This window comes from Canis lupus, chromosome 36, assembly GCF_048164855.1.
Source record: "Canis lupus baileyi chromosome 36, mCanLup2.hap1, whole genome shotgun sequence".
Classification (NCBI taxonomy): domain Eukaryota; kingdom Metazoa; phylum Chordata; class Mammalia; order Carnivora; family Canidae; genus Canis; species Canis lupus.
The window spans coordinates 16,275,791-16,291,248 of NC_132873.1; the positions used below are offsets into that span (position 1 = coordinate 16,275,791).

Genomic DNA, 15,458 nt, shown 5'->3' on the forward strand with positions numbered 1-15,458 from the left:
AGCGGCCGCGCCCTGCCCCGCGCCCCGGGCCTCCGCGCGGCCCCCCGGCTCCCCCGGGGCCTCCGGGCGGGACGGCGGCGCTGCGGGGCCCGGGGCGCCCGGCCGGGAGGCTCCCCGCGGGGCGGCAGGCCTCGCAGTGGGCGATGGGCGCCCGCCCGCCCCTTCCCCCCGGCCTCCCGCACCCCCTCCTCCCCTTCCTCCCCTTCCTCCCCTTCCTCCTCTTCCTCCTCTCCCCCCCCCCCGGGATTCCGGTAATAGTTGAATTTATTTATCCCCCCTCGGCGCTCCGGGCGGCCGGGCCGGGGCGGGGCGGGCGGCCTGGCGGGCGTGGGGTGGGGTGGAGGGGCGGTGAGGAGTCAGGTGCAGCCGCGGCCCGGAAAGTTTCCTCTCAGGCCCGAATTGGGGGCTGCCCTCCTGGCGGGGAGCCCCGGTCCTAGCGCCCGCGACCCCCGACCCCCGAGGGCGCGGGGGGCAGCACTCGGCTAGTGGGCAACTCTGTGCCAGTTCCCGTGCGTCCAAGGTACTCCGCCCCTGCACCCCTCGCCCGCGCCCGCGCCCCACCCCGCTCCCCGGCGAGCCCTTCCCGGGCGGCCCCTGCGGCCCGCGCCCCCGCGCCCCCGCGCCCCCGCGCCCCCGCGCCCCGCCGCCCCGCCGCCCCGGCTGGGGAGGGGGCCCGCTCTGCCCCTTCGGAAAAAGTTTTCCAGGGAATTTTTTTTTTTTTTTTTTTTTTTTTTTTTTTTTGCTTATTAGTTAGTGACTGGGCTTTTGCTGTGGGAGAGGAGGAGGTAAATTCAGGTGGTATTTCTACAGGGCAGGCTCTCCTAATCGCCTCTCTCTCTCTCTCTCTCTCTTTTTTTTTTCTTTTAAAAAGCTCTTAGTCCCCGAAAGCGGGGGTGTTGGCTTCTGAGGAAGCACCCGCCGCCCCGCGTCCCTCCCGGACTCGCGTGGGTCTCGAGCCCCCGTCCTGGGCGGTCCCCGCGGAGGGAACGACGTAGGGAGCGGCGGGGAGACTGACAGGAGAGGGGGCTGCGCTGCGGCGGCGGCGGCCCCCACCCCCACCCTCCCCTCCCCTCCCCTCCCCTCCCCTCCCCTCCCCTCCCCACCCCCACCCTCCCCTCCCCAGGCCTAGGAGTTTCCTGCCCTCTGTGGTCAGGGGCTGGTAATAAATCCGCCCCAGGAGTGGAGCCCAAGGGTGGGGTGGGGTGGGGTGCGGTGCGGTGAGGTGTGTGTGGGGGGGAGACCCTGGTTGTCAGAACCCTCAGGAAGCCTTAAAAAAGATCAGGAGGAGGGAGAGGAGGTGGGCAGGGCAGCTCCTGACACAAGGTCTAACAGTTTAAGGATGAGTGGTTGATTTATCCTGACAATAATAACTCTTCGGATTTGTGGGATAGCCTTGCGTTCGATGGCTAGAGCTAAAAAAAAAGGGGGGGGGTTTAAGGAGAATTTGTTATTGCCCCCAACTCAGAAGGGTCGGTGGAAGAGCCTCCCCCCCCCCCCCCCCAGGGAACTGAACATATCTGACACAAGTGTGGTTTGGGTAAAAATTCTTTTTTTTTTTTTTTCTATGTTTAAACGGATTTAATTTTAGCTTGATTTCTGGTGCCATGAGCTTTGAAAGTTGCAAAAAAAAAAAAAAAAAAGTCAAAAAACTTAAAATTTCCAAATCTAGATTTCCTGGTTTTCAGGGATGGGATGTTTCCTGTGGCTACACTTAACCTCCTTCTGGTTGTTCTTTAGTATGGAAGTGGAAATGTTAATGGGCCCTGCCCCCACCACCAGCTCCCGGTGTGGGCAACTTTGGAGGTTATTTTTCCTCTTTTCATTTGTTCCTTTTTTACTGCCCACCCTCCCCCCCCCTTTTTTTAGGGGACCTGGGGCATTATGTTCTGTGGTTGTGAGTGTGTCCTGCCCCGTGTGGCAGGCTGTAGTTCCCTGGCGGAGGTGTTCCACGTTCTGGCCGCACAACCCCCAGAGCACTGTTACCTAGTGAAAAGCTGGCACTTGCAGGGCAATAGATAACCCATGACTTGGTCTGACTTCTGTCAGGCGTGGAAGTGAGACTCCTTCTGTGATTCTTACTAAGTGTGGCTTTCTTTTCCTTTTGTCTGCCTAAAATAAAACTCCTTCTGTCTCTCCACCATGACAGATATCCAGCCATTTAGCATTTTGCTTAAGAAAAGCTTGGTATTTGAGGTTGTATGGATTTCATACCAAAAAATGCAAATTACATTTAATGGTTGTTTAACTTTATTGATTAACTGAAATTGCTTATTGACTTGGGCATTTTCATATACTTGCGCACCCAGAATTGCTACTTCTGTTATAGCTCGCCCTTATTTTTAGAGCATGTTGGATGGGAGAAAATCGTTCAGTGAGTCTCTTTTCCTAGAATATGTGAGGATTTAAAAAGATCTCTTTGCCCCATAATTCGATATCTTTAAGGGATATTGTGGACTTCTGAGCTTTCAAAAGCCTTACGTGTGTACAAATCCCAAAAGTTTTCTACTTTTCCCGGTCCTGTCCCAAACCTACATAAATTTCCTAATCTAATCGCCTCATGGGCTACTTTATTCTTGAGGGAATGGGAGGATTTGATTTTTTTTAAAAAGTTACATTTTATTTGAAACTACTGAGACTTTCAGGGCAAATATTGAATTAATTTTAAATTGCCAGGGTAATATATTTTTCACCATTAAATATTTAGTTTCGAAATCAAAAGTAGATGTTTAAGTTGTAAGTCTGAAATAAGCATGTTCTATTTCCTCTGAAAGATGGTATAAGGAAATTTGTATACTCCCACCCCAGCTATTTTCCTCAGCGAGTGATTTTAGAGAAACCAAATACTACTATTTTAGAGACATGAATTTTAGTTTATACGGATTTTAAAATTTTGAAGTCAGAGCACAGAAAATTAAACCTGTCATTTCAAAAGAAGTGCTGATCCATTCATTCTTACCTGAGATGTTTCCCAAGGGTTCGAGGCTCTCACTATCCAGGTTTGGAACAGTAGTTCTAAATAATGAGAGGTCATTTATCTCTGAATGCAGTTGGCAATATTCTCAGACATGTAACACCCCGTTTCTCCCCACATACACCTGGTAACTTGTAAACAATAGATGAATAGGTGAGACTGGGTCGGAGGCAGCCAATTGTCCCCAAAGCAGATACTCTGCTGCATATACAATGGAGTCACATTTAAGTCCTTGTAACTCATGCTAATGCCATTCTGCTTTGCAAAACAAACAGCAATGGAATCTCCTTCCCACTCCCATCAGGTACCAGTCTGTCCCAGAGTCCTCACAGTCATGGCTGATTTTAGAGATCATGCTTCTGGCTCTTTTGAGATACTTGCAGAGATAACTCTTGACTAAAGCTTAAAGTTAAAACCTTAAGCCTCTATCTTTTCCCACCTTCACTTAATATGTCAGGCTACGTCGTTCTGATTCTTTCCCAGATTGTAGTTTGTTTTTAAACAGCTTCTCAGTTAACTTTTATTTGTAGTGTGGTATCCTGCAGTCAGACACATTTGGACTGGGCTTTGGGTTCTTTTTTTTTTTTTTTAAGATTTTATTGATTTATTCATGAGAGACACAGAGAGGCAGAGACACTGGCAGGGGGGGGGGGGAAGCAGGCTCCCTGTGGGGAGCTCAGTGTGGGACTCTATCCCAGGACCCCAGGATCACGACCTGACCCCAAGGCAGAACAGACCCTCAACCACTGAACCACCCAAGCGTCCCTGGGCTTTGGGTTCTAATCCTAGCTCTTCCACTGGGTGGGTCACGTACTCTTTGGTTTCGTTATCTGTAAAATGAAATGTAACATTTTTTTATAGAAGTATTAGACAAGATAGCCCATGTGCGTGGCTCTTAGTAGGTGCTCATGAACTAGTCCCCTAGCCCACCTTAACCTTTTTTTTTATTAAAACATTTAAATACTGTCTCTCTTATTTGCCTGTTTGTTTTTTTCTGACTAAAAGTCATGCTCATATTCATCCTGCCCAGACCTTATTTTTCACACTCAGGAGACAACCACTGTTAACATTTTTTGTTGTGTTCTCTCTCCTTGTGTGATTTTGTGTGTGTGTGTGTACTTGCAACACACTCTTAGGATCTTGCATTTAACAGTATTGTGTAGTTTTGTGTTGGTTAAGCGCTTGGGCTCTGAAGTCAAACAGGCCTCAAATCTCATGTGACTGGGACAAATTACTTAATCTCATGAAGTCTCGGTCTCTTCATCTGTGAAAAGGGGTGATAATAACACTTTTTTATAGGGTTGCCGTGGCTATTAAATGAGGAATCGCACATAGTTTTTAGAATGGTGGCTGATGCGTGACTTTTATATAATATTTTTTCCCTCTGAAGGTTTTTGCTATTCTGGATGTGAGATTTTTCAGTGTGAATAAGTTCTTGGCTCCATAGGTATTACTAATACCAGTAAGCATTTGAGTACAGGTAGTATATTATAATTATCTTCATGGGGCAAATAAATGTTTTTGTGCCAATAAAAAGTTGGCAGTATATTCATAGAAGCCTCAGCAGCTTGATGGTGGTCTAGCTGTTGAATTCTGGGAGTTGGCGGATGTAAAGGACTGGTAAGTGCACCAGCAGGCAAAAGAAAGTGGGGTTACTTCTGGTTGCTTCTTTGACACACTTGGCAGTTCTTGGCCTGCTGGCAAGTGTGCCACATAGCTTTGAGGAAGCCCTAGTCCGGGACTTAGGTGGGTTTATCCTGGGAGGGTGGGGTGTTTACCTGAGACATGATGGGAGTTGCCAGGACCGGTGTAGTTTCATTCATTTACTGGATTGGCTTCCTATTGGTCACAGCGGCCTCCTTATACGGAGACACATTCTCTGCCCTTGAGGAGTTTTTAGTCTAGTGAGGGGAAAAAAAAAAAAAAAGGATGCCATTTACCACATTGAATGATAAGGGATAGATTAGCCTGGAGGAAGAAAACCTATTTATTCTGGCCTAGGGGTAAATCTTAAAGAGAAGTAGGACTTTCCAGGATTTCTAGACTTTTAGAGTTTCTGCCCTAAGCGATTGGGAGGAGTTAGAAAGGCATTCCAAGAGGTGGGACCTGCTAGTATGAATAAATGCCTGAGGACAAAAGAGTATTCTGTGTTGCAAATTGTAGGAGTGTAGGAATAGGAATAAATAGTGGGAGGTCTCCAAGGCTGGGTCCTGAGGAGTTTATGAGGTGGGCTCAGGAGTTTCGGTTCCTTTTATGTTCCTACCAGACCCTTAAGGCCTTTGGCCAAGTAAATTATTTGCGTTTTAGAGGATCCGGGTTGTACGGAGTAGAGTGAAGGAAGGCAAGACTGGAACAGGCCAGTGAGGCAGCTGCAAAGATGGAAGGTTTGAACTGAGGCCGTGGCATTGACAGTGGAGATGGAGAGAAGTCAGTGGAGAGGCTGCTCACAGAGGTAAAGTGGTCTGCATAGGCTGGCCAGACGTAAATTGGGGGATCATCCTTTCAGACATGACAGCTGAAGCTGTAGAAGCAGAAACATTTGGCTTAGTCTGGTTCTTAATCTTTTGGGGGAATCTGATGAACTCTGGATTCTTCTCCAGAAGAATGCATTTATGTGTGTTTACAATTCGTGCATGTTGTTTAAAACTCTGGAATCATAACCCGTAGTCTTGGGGTAGATGTGGAGTGGAAGATAAAATGAAAGGCTGCAGAAATGTTTTGTTTGATACACTTTTTATATGTCTGTGGCTTTATTACCATTTCATAGATGAGGAAACAGATTTATGAAGTAACTTGCTCAAGGTCAGGCATCTCTAACAATGGGCTGCTGATACTTTATGGGAAGGAGATTTTGTGGGGAAATCTGGATTCTACCTTATGAAAATTTGCTAAGATTAAAACCGTAGATCTGCGTTTTTCTTTTTCTTTTCTCTTCATCAGGACAACTGGGACACCTGGGTGGCTCAGCGGTTGAGCATCTGCCTTTGGCTCAGGGCATGATCCCAGATCCGGGAATCGAGCCCCACATTGGGCTCCCTTTGAGAAGCCCACTTCTCTCCCTCAGCCTCTGCCTCTCTCTTTATCTATCATGAATAAACAAAATCTTAAAAAAAGAAAAATCAGTACAACTTGCTGGAAGTGGTTTGAGTGAGCCACCTTTAGATGAGCAAAGTTGGCGGCCAGCCTGCCCCTGGCCCACCCCTGTGGCACTGCACATATAGGCATTTCATCTTGCATCCCTCCAAAACAAGAATAAGAAAATCTTGGGAAACATCAATATTTTACGTGTCGGAGCAAGAGAAAGGAAGCCACTGAGCTGCCAGAAAGAGATTTTCAAGAAAGAGAAAGTGGTCAACAGTGTCAAATGCTGCAGAGAGGTTAAGTAAGATAAAGATGGAAAAGTGTTATGGAATTTAGCAACAGAGACCATCAGTTTCAGATTCTTAGAACAAAAGAACTTTGAGGACTATAGCTATAACTTAGTTTTTCTTCTGGTCCTACAATATAGGGTTTCTGCAACAATTGAGAGTGACTGTGGCATGAATAGGGACACAGAAAGCATTTGTTGTAAAGGACTATTAAGTGGAGCTCATAAATGCTGTGACCAAACGAGCGCTGCTCATTGTTTTTTTTTTTTTTTTTAAGAATTTATTTATTTATTCGTGAGACACACAGAGAGAGAGAGGCAGAGACACAGGCAGAGGGAGAAGCAGGCTCCATGCAGGGAGCCTGACATGGGACTCGATCCCTGGTCTCCAGGATCATGCTTTGGACTGAAGGCGGCGCTAAACCGCTGAGCCACCGGGGCTGCCCAAAAAGATGTTTCTTAACGTTGGATTCTTAATATGGATTATAGGAAACAATTCTTAGTGGATTCTGTTAACTCTAGCCCCAAGAAGTTTGGGAGGGTCTGACTTAATGGAGAATTACCCTGTACCATTCAGAAAAGCACTAGCAGCTGGAGAGTGCATTTTAGCCCTGCAGATTCTAGATTAAAATGATAATACCAATAAACTACTACTTACTGCTTCTAATAGTAGTTAAGATTAAGTGATTACTATGTGCTGGGTACCATGCTAAGTACGGTTCATGAAATACCTAATTTAATTCTCCTAAACGACTCAATGAGGTACATGCTATTATAGTCCTCTCTTTACATCTGAGAAAACTCAAACCTAAATAGTTTGCCCAAGGTCACACACCTAGTAATTGGCAGAACCAGGTTGGACCATCACCTTTGATACGCACCAGAGCCGAAGGGTGCTTTCACCTGCTTGGTAAACCAGCCTTACTTTCTCATGAATCAGCTGAGGAACTCAACCAGCGTAAAGGCCATTTTAATTTAAATTCATTATGCAGACTGATTTGTACAGTGCTGTTTGAGCACGGTGTTAGGCACATAATCGATGTTCAGTGAGCACTTACTTACTTTATTTTATTTTGAACTTTAGTTGTGCTGAGTATTATTTATATTTGGAGGTGATAGACAATTTTTCTCTCTGATCTTTCTCTTCAGATCACATCAGTGGGCAGATTTTCATCACTTCCGCATCTAATTTTACCACTTTCCATGTTGATATGTGGGATGTTAGGTTTTTGTTTTTGTTTTTTTAATGAGCATGCTCAACTGTTTAGAATCTCATTACCTTTTTGAGCTCCGTGAAGTTGAGCTAAAACTTATTTCAAAAAAAGCTTAAAATGGGGAGAAAAGTTTTTTAAGACCTAAAAGTATAGGACTCTGGGATAAGTGAATGTGTTTTTCATTGTGTTAATGAATATATTAGAAAGCTAGCATTCTGGAAATTTAGGTGCCGGATTTACAAAAATTGTAAGGTATGTTGTTGATCTAGATCTGAAACGGGGATAGAATATAAAATTACAGATAGCAATTAGGGGAAAATGCTGTGGCAGTGAAATGAACATGCTTCTGAAACACGAGACTCAAAAGAACAGTAATGACATGCAGAGTTTCCACATGGATGTGGTACAGTGGTAGTCCCAAAGAGACTAATGTTCATATCTTGGTCAGATTGCTTTGTGTGTTGCTTTGGGGAGACTGAAAGGGCCATAGGTTGCTTTTGTGAAAAGCTTGTCTTCCTTTTCTCCCTGCTAATGTCTTATTCCTCTGTAATTGCAAAGAAGAAACTATGGAAAGGACTTGCTTTTTTATTTTCCAGTTAAACTCAGCATATAATATCAAGGAAGGTGTTTTTAAGATTTTTACACCTAACCATTATTCCCTGCTTTTGAATTCCAGTATATGGATATGTTTGCTGTGGAAATATTCATTCTGTGAGACTATTCTCAGTAATCGTTACTCTTGCCTTTTGGTAATGAATAAGGGTGTATATTCTGCTGCTGCTCTAAAGTGCTTAATTACTTGCATTCTCTTCTTTAAGGGAGCATAGATCCACTTATATTCCAAACAAGTTATTTCCGCAGCTGAAGATAACATCTACAGTTGCTGGTTAGGATTTTTTCTTCTATTTTGAAGTGATACTGATCACGCGTAAAAAAGTAGAGCTTAGGGCACAGCTTTTCTTCTTCATGGATTAGGCCGTGCGATAGGGTTTAAAATGTTAGGGTCTGTAAGAATTTGATTAAGATCATGTGGACTTTATACGTTTCTTCTCTTTATATCTTTTTAAGATTTTTTATTAGAAAGCATGAGCGGGGGGGCGGGGAGGGAGAAGCAGACTCCCCACAAGCAGGGATCCCCACTGGAGGTGGGGTTCCATCTCTGGACCTTGAGATCCTGACCTGAGCTGGAGGCAGACACTTAACCAGCTGAACCACCCAGGCACCCCTCCTCTCTTTGTATCTTACTACAAATGTTACATGAAGGCTCCCTGAATTTCACCTTTGGAGTTGGGGTAAAGAACTTCAATTGTATGAGGCTACATGTAAAAATAAAGAGAAAAGTAGTGTTTTTTCTGAGATCTGCCTTAGTGCTCGTTATGATTTCTTTTTTAATTAAAAAGAAAAACTCATTGATGTAGAGAAGACCAGATGAATGATTGTTTCCAGTTTATAGACAAAGTGATTTTGATATTAAATAACACTCATTTAGTAGGAAGTTCGATTTTGAAGCAGGGAGCCATTTTCCTCCAAGATTCGTTACCTAAAGTGAGTCTTAATACTTTGGGGAATTGGAAATATTAAGTATGAAGATTAAATTGAGCTTTTTTTTTTTTTTAGAGAGCAAGAACATGAGCTGTGGGGGAGGGACGGAGAGGGAGAATCTTTTTTTTTTTTTTAGATTTGTTTATTTATTCATGGGAGGCACACAGAGAGAGAGGCAGAGACACAGGCAGAGGGAGAAGTAGGCTTCATGCAGGGAGCCTGATGTGGGACTCGATCCCAGATCCCGGGATCACACTATGAGCCAAAGACAGACACCCAACCACTGAGCCACCCAGGCTTCCTGGGAGAGAATCTTAAGGAGCCTCCACATCGAGCCTCAAGCCTAATGCAGGGCTGTATCTCACAACCCTGAGAGCATGACCTGAGTGTGGAAATCAAGAGTCGGTCACTTAACTCTGAGAACCACCTAGGCACCCCTAAATTGAACATTTAATAGAGGGATTTGAAAATCAAGTGTTGGTTGATTTAAAAAAAAAAAAAAGGAAGATGGAAAGAATTATACAGAGTTAGCTTTTAGTAGGATTTTAAAATATTAAAAATCAAAGAAATGGGAAGAAAATTAATCACAGAAAAAAAATTAAGATCGAAGAGAAGTTGTTTATAAGATGTTGAAATTAAACACCTCTTTATAATGTCATAGAGGTGATTAGTGAGAGTTTTGGCAACTTGTCACAAATACTGAAAGTGCAGTTGGGTAGATTAGTGAATTCTTTGAGTTAGATGTTGAATAGGCAGATTTAATGCATTCTTATATATTTTTCAAACATTATTTGCTGAATAGCAATTTCGTGACATCTATTTGATGTTCATGAGATGTACTGGAATATTTAAAAGTTTTCAAGTTTTAAATTATACTTTGTCTTGCTGTATGACCATGGCTATTAGAAATCATTGTGTAGACTATCTGAAGTCCTAATTTGGTGATTTTTTAAAAAATTAATGGTCCCTGAGTGAATCTAGTAACTGTTGTTTCAGGTTGACCACCAGGAATTAAAGAGTTAACCATCACAGGGATGCCTGGGTGGCTCAGAGGTTGGGTTGCCTTTGGCTCGGGGCGTGATCCCGGGATCCTGGGATCAAGTCCCGCATTGGTCTCCCTGCATGGAGCCTGCTTCTCCCTCTGCCTGTGTCTCTGCTCCTCTCCCTCTCTCTCTCTCTGTCTCTCATGAATGAATAAATAAAATCTTAAAAAAAAAAGAGAGAGATTCAATGAGACCAGAAGTCTGGGTGCTCAGAGCTGTGGGTGAGGTCCTATGTGCTTCTTTTTGAATGCATCTCATCTTATAGACTATATCTTCTAAAGGAGAAAATTCTGTCTTTTTTTCAGTTTGTCTTTATTTTAATTCCAGTTAACACACAGTGTTATATTAGTTATATTAGTTAAAACTTGTCTTTTAGTAATAATATATTTCCCATTTTCTGAGAAAATGATGGGCTTTTCAGAAATGTTTAATAAATAGTGAAATGAATTGAGTCAAACTTATTAACTTTTTTAAGCTTATTAACTTTTTAATAGCATATTGATTCTTTAAAAAACTAGATTACAGAAGTAATATGTTGTAAAAATTAGATAAGACATTTGTTTTGTGATTTTAATTTTAATTTTGATGTATTTTACTATACAGAATTTTAAAATGTATTTCTGGTTAATGATGGTGAAGTACTGACATCTTTGTTCTCTAAACCAACTAGAAATAAATAAGGAGTGCAAGAAACAGAAAAGCAGCTCATTCTTTGATAACTAACGAAACCTTAGATACCAGAGTATGTGAATTAGTGCTGGTATTTGCAGTGGAAATTGAACTGAGGCAGGAAGAAGGATGGCAGGGGAGCATGAACTCAGGCAGAGTGAGGGTGCAACTTTCTCCCAAGTGGCTGACACACCATGGGAACCAAACCCATAAGCTGCCTATGTGCAATGGCAAAGTTGGGATGTACATTGGGCTTCCCTGAGTGGCAAGAGGTGGGGCTGAATTACAGGCTGTGCCGTCATACTGTTTCACCAAGAAGTTTAGAATGAAGGAGAAACTGGCAACAGGTAGCCTTAGAGCTGCTGATCTTGGTCAACTGAAGAGAAATAAAGCCTCCATTATCATCCCCTGAAAATCTATGGCGTGTGGGCCTCTGTGAGTTGGGGAGACGAGGGCAGCATTCAAGGGAAGAGTGTTGGTGATAATCCTTTTCAGAAACAGCACAGCAAGTGAAAATTATAAACAGTTCCCTATAGTGGGAGGTGGCATGTGGAGTTGGGGGTGAGATATGGGTCCTCTGAGGCAGGAGTCTAAAGATGAGACACAAAAGCTCAAGAAATCAATGATAAGACAACAGGAAGAGATAAGAGTGAACTGATGGAACCAGGTTACAAAAGAAAAGAATGTAGTCCTTATAGAAATGAAGGTCACTTTCAAAGCAGCAGATATACACTCTAGCTGGGAATAATGGAAGTAAGCTTGAGAGATCTGAGCAATCCAAAATGGAAACCAGTAAAAATTAAGAAAGAGGGCAGCCTCTGTGGCTCAGCGGTTTAGTGCCGCCTTCAGCCCAGGGTGTGATCCTAGAAACCCGGGATCAAGTCCCACGTCAGGCTCCCTGCATGGAGCCTGCTTCTCCCTCTGCCTGTCTCTCTCACGAATAAATAAATAAAATCTTAAAAAAAAAAAAAAATTGGAAAGACTAGAGGGTAATAGATTTGAAACACAGTGAATTCTTTTTTTTTCTTTTTTTTGAGAGAGACAGTGGGAGAGAACAGAGGGAGGGGGAGAAGCAGACTCTCCGCTGAGCAGGGAGCCCCATGTGGGGCTAGATCCTAGGACCCCAAGACCATGACTTGAGCTGAAGGCAGATGCTTGACCGACTGGGCCACCGAGGTACCCCTGAAACACAGTGAATTTAGCATACCAATAATTGACACCCCTGACATACAGAATCATTGAAGTAGAAAGAATTTGTCAAGTCATTAATAAGAGTTCCCCACAATTAAAATTCTAGAATGGTTTCTAGTCTTTAAATGTAAAGACTATTGTTAGATCAAAATGAGGGAAAAAAATCAAGTCTCATATGAAATAAAGAGGCTGGCCTTACAGGCTTTTCCATTCTGTAAGATGTGGGAAAAAAGATGCAAAGTCACTAGTCAAGAAAAATATGACCCAAGAATTTTATGTCCAGGCAAGCTATAGTTTAATATCAGTTGACATATATTTCCAAACAGAAAAACCACAGCTTAGTTCTTATAAGTCAGTCAGGCAGGTGGGATGTGGGGGTTGAGGGGGCAGGACTGGTGAAGGGAGGTGACTCTTGAATCAAGACATGAATTGAAAACTACGTTAAAAGGATTAGTGATTAATATTAAATGAACTTAAGTGTAGAACTAATATTAATACTGTGGCAATGTAGAAATATAAGGGAAGGGATCCCTGGGTGGCGCAGCGGTTTGGCGCCTGCCTTTGGCCCAGGGCGCGATCCTGGAGACCCGGGATCGAGTCCCACATCGGGCTCCCGGTGCATGGAGCCTGCTTCTCCCTCTGCCTGTGTCTCTGCCTCTCTCTCTCTCTGTGACTATCATGAATAAATAAATAAAATCTTTAAAAAAAAAAAAAAAAAAAAAAAAGAAATATAAGGGAAAAATTCAGAGTTGGGGATTGGGTAGATGGTTACAGAAATGAAAATTTTTCTCGTTCATAGCATGAGATCAATCACAATAATACTAAGTCCAGCTGACTCTTGAACAACATGGTTTGAACTGTGCAGGTCCAAACTGGGATTTTTTTTGTATAAATACAGTATTGTAAATGTATTTTCCTTATGACTTCATTAATATTTTCTTTGGCTTTATTGTAAAAATATAGTATATAATATGTATAACATGCGAAATATGTGTTAACTGTTTACATTATCAGTAAGGCTTTTGGTCAGCAGTAGGCAAAAGTTGTATTTGGATTTTTGACTATGTAGGATATTGGTGCACCTAATTCCTGCATTGTTCAGGGGTCAACTGTATACTAATTTTCTTAGTGTGGAGTAAAGAGATGTTATCTTAAGGATATAGACTATAAATCTTTTTTTTTTTTTAAGATTTCATTTATTTATTCATGAGAGACTAGAGGCTGAGACACAGGCAGAGGGAGACGCAGGCTCCCTGTAAGAAGCCTCATGTGGGACTCGATTCCAGGATCCTGGGATCATGACCTGATCCAAAGGCAGACGCTCAACCACTGAGCCACCCAGGTGCCCCATAGACTATAAATCTTCCAAGAAAACAGACTGTATAGTGAAATATGTAATAAAAAATTAAAAGCTAAAAGGGTTACCAAAAAAATAAGATGAAATTATGACAAACTATCATAAGCAAATAGAAAATTGTAAATTGTCTATTCTCATTTATTAGTAGAGAAGGACAGATTGGAGCAAAAAAGTTAAATCCACTAAGAGCTGCATCTGAAAAGAGATCAGCAAGTAATATTTTAGTGAACTTATTATTTATTTATTTTAGTGAAATTTTTTTAGGTGTCCTGACCATACAATCTCTTTTGCAACTACTCAGCTCTACTGTTAACAGTGTGAAAGCAGCCATAGACAACATGTAAATCAATGAATAGCTCAGCGTTCCAGTAAAACTATTTACAAAAACAGGTAGTGGGCCAAATTTGCCCTTTAAAACCAGTTTGCTGACCCATGATCTAAAACAGTGCTTCAGAAGACTTTAAATAAAAAGGTTAATAACATGATACATAGAATAACAAATAACATACCCTGGAAACAATGAATACTCTTTTTCAAGCGTACTTATTAGACCCCAAAGAAAATATCAGTCAGATCCAAAAAGCAGAGATAAATGCAGATTATGCTCTTTATTCTTTTTTTTCTAAGATTTTATTTATTTATTTATTTATTTATTTATTTATTTATTTATTTGTTTGTTTGTTTTTTTAAAGATTTTATTTATTTATTCATGAGAATACACAGAGAGGAGAGAGAAGCAGAGACACAGGCAGAGGGAGAAGCAGGCTCCATGCAGGGAGCCCGATGTGGGACTCGATCCGGGGTCTCCAGGATCACACCCTGGGCTGAAGGCGGCGCCAAACCACTGAGCCACCGGGGCTGCCCCAGATTTTATTTATTTATTAATGAGAGACACACAGAGAGAGGCAGAGACACAGGCAGAGAGAGAAGCAGTCTCCATGCAGGGAGCCCGATGTGGGACTTGATCTCAGATCTCCAGGATCATGCCCTGGGCCAAAGATAGGCGCTCAACCATTGAGCCATCCAGGCGTCCCTATGCTCTTTATTCCTAACTAAAACTAAAGCAAAAGAAACTATAAAACTTTGCCATCTAAGAAAATTAAAAAGCTCTTGGGCCAAAGGAAAAATTGAGAAATCGACTCCAAATCAACTAGAAAGTACTAATAATTAAAATTCTGTGTTAGTGCCTATGGGATATGACTAAAGCAGTACTCAGGAAAATAAATATAAATAACTAAGCAAGAAAGCATGATACAGTAAAATAATTCAGCTCAGGAAGTTACCGAAAAACAAATAAGTAAAGAAATAAATGGAAAGGAAGCAGAAAGAAGGTATTGGCAAACATAAAAGCGGAAATTAATGAATTTAGAAAAAACAAACAAACACGGAGGTACTAATAAAGCCAAGAGATTTGGACTTACCTATTTATTTGAAAATGCTGGTAACAGTTTTAAACAGATAAACTATTGAGGCTAATCATGAACAAAAGGGAGAGTGCACAAATGTCACCTGTGTATGAATACACAGAATATAAGAGTGAATCACAGATATTTAGGAAATTGAGTGTGAGTGGTCATGTTGCTAAATTGTGTTCAGGTAAATTTTAAGACCTGATGTGCGTTGAAAGGCAGTATGAGGCCCAGGCAACCTTCTGAGGAACATTAGCTGCAGTGATGTTTAAGTTGTTCCAGAAATGTTTTGTTGTTGTTGTTTGTTGTTGTTGTTGTTGTTTGTTTTTTAAGATTTTATTTGAGCATGAAAGAGCACAGGCAGGGGGAGCAGCAGAGGGAGAGGGAGAAGCAGGCATTCTGCTAAGCGCGGAGCCCCATGCGGGCGATCTCAGGACTCTGGGATCATGACCTGAGCCAAAGGCAGATGCTTAACTGACTGAGCCACCCAAGTGACCCCGGGAAAGATTTCCAAATAATTTTTTGAAATACTATTTTGATACCAAGTTCTGAAAAACAAAAAAACTAAGCTTCTAGACCATTCTCAAATTTAAAAATCCTAAAAATTAGCAAGTATAACTTAGCAACACATTAAAAAAAATAATACACAGTGACCAAGTTCCCAGGATAAAGTATCAGGAGATCAGGAAATACAA

At 42.2% G+C, this 15,458-nt stretch overlaps 1 protein-coding gene across 4 annotated transcripts in view; it reads left to right on the forward strand.

Annotated features, from left to right (window-relative positions):
- Window positions 1-15,458, forward strand: part of INO80D (INO80 complex subunit D) — a 67,282-nt gene that overhangs the window by 517 nt on the left and 51,307 nt on the right. The window contains exon 1 of one of the 4 annotated variants that reach the window (XM_072813276.1): window positions 324-520. The exons of the other annotated variants lie outside the window; for them this stretch is intronic. The gene's annotated coding sequence lies outside the window, so the exon portion shown is untranslated. Of the gene's footprint in view, window positions 1-323; window positions 521-15,458 lie in introns of those variants that run through there. 4 annotated transcript variants of the gene reach the window in all.